This window comes from Penaeus monodon, chromosome 23 (assembly GCF_015228065.2).
Source record: "Penaeus monodon isolate SGIC_2016 chromosome 23, NSTDA_Pmon_1, whole genome shotgun sequence".
In the NCBI taxonomy this organism is placed as follows: domain Eukaryota; kingdom Metazoa; phylum Arthropoda; class Malacostraca; order Decapoda; family Penaeidae; genus Penaeus; species Penaeus monodon.
This window is the reverse complement of record NC_051408.1, coordinates 20,472,521-20,473,822: the sequence shown is the minus strand read 5'-3', so window position 1 is coordinate 20,473,822 and position 1,302 is coordinate 20,472,521. Positions and strand designations below refer to the sequence as shown.

Sequence of the window (1,302 nt, the reverse complement as noted above, 5' to 3'; positions counted from 1 at the left end):
TTGTTGATTTAAGTCACTGTTACATTTCTTGTTATAAATCTAATGTTTGAATGAAACATATCTCGTGGTTTTCGTTTTTTTCAGATACTTGGCGTGTTTTCCAGAGGACTTTGATTCAGTGGTTGACTTGATCATCAACAACGTATTTCCGAAGTACATTTTTGTATATTCTCATTATTGTATATATCAGTAATAAATTGGCACACATTGTCTGTCTGTCAGTAACATGGGAAAATCCGACGATCGATATCAGAATATAACAGCTACAGAAATGAATTGAGGAACTTTAGCGTTTGTGTACCAGCTACGTCATCTGCAGTGTTTCATGCTGATCGTATTTGGAATATTAAGCAGGTTCTTCGCCTAGTTATTGCCATGATGTTACGCAATCGAGAAATCACATTTACAGACTGTAGCAATGATTTTTTTTTATTTAAATATAAATGCTACAAGAATAATCTGCTGATGAAGCCAATATTATAACCATTTGCAAGTTTAACTTAAGTTTGAAATGAAAACATCTTTGTATTGGCAACAATTGCAAATCTTGCAAAACGTACATAGATATCTAGCTGTTATAGAATCGAAAACAGCTTGTCCAGCAGTAGCGTCCCTCAAACATTCATAACACCGATGATCTGACTGCCTATGCGGTATCATCCGTTGTGTTGTTTCGAACATTTTAGAAGATAGAAACGTTTTGCTGTAGTTCAGTATTTCTTATCCATGATATTGCTTAAACAAGATGGTTGATAGTTATTATAATTTTGCAAATAGTTATAGCGAATGCGGAACAATATCGAGTCGACAGCGTGAAAACAAAACCAAGAGTTTGGAGATATCTATTCCTACTGTTATTTTTACGTTGACCTATAATAAAATGTTTACATGATTTGTAATCAAACCCATGTTCCTTTTATCATCTGTGATACTTTATAAAAAAAAAAGCATGCTATTAAACCCTATTGTTGACCTGCCTTTCTCCTACGATTCAAGCCAGACCGCCGTGTCTTCATATGCCTTGGTCTTCAATGTCATGTCAAATGTTTTGTTTTTATCATAATATTTCCTTGTGAAAAGAAACGAGTGTAGATTTCATTCCAGCGGAGCATTGCAGTCAGTCGTCAGAAGGAAATGCAGCGCGATCCTACAGAGAAAACTGTCTCGTCAATGAGGCTCATTTATGACACGGAATTGAGCATTTAGAACTGTTGCCAAGGGTCGGCTGCCGCAGTTAGCCGCTGCGTATGGTGGCCCTGCACATAATGTGATATTCTTATTGGCCCCACTTAAAACGGGTTT

The 1,302-nt window shown here is 36.3% G+C and overlaps 1 protein-coding gene across 1 annotated transcript in view; it reads left to right on the top strand.

Annotated features, from left to right (window-relative positions):
* LOC119587887 overlaps window positions 1-209 on the top strand; it is a 2,153-nt gene extending 1,944 nt beyond the window's left edge. The window contains exon 2 of the mRNA XM_037936595.1: window positions 85-209. The gene's annotated coding sequence lies outside the window, so the exon portion shown is untranslated. The remainder of the gene's footprint in view (window positions 1-84) is intronic.
* The last annotated feature ends 1,093 nt before the right edge of the window (window positions 210-1,302 follow it).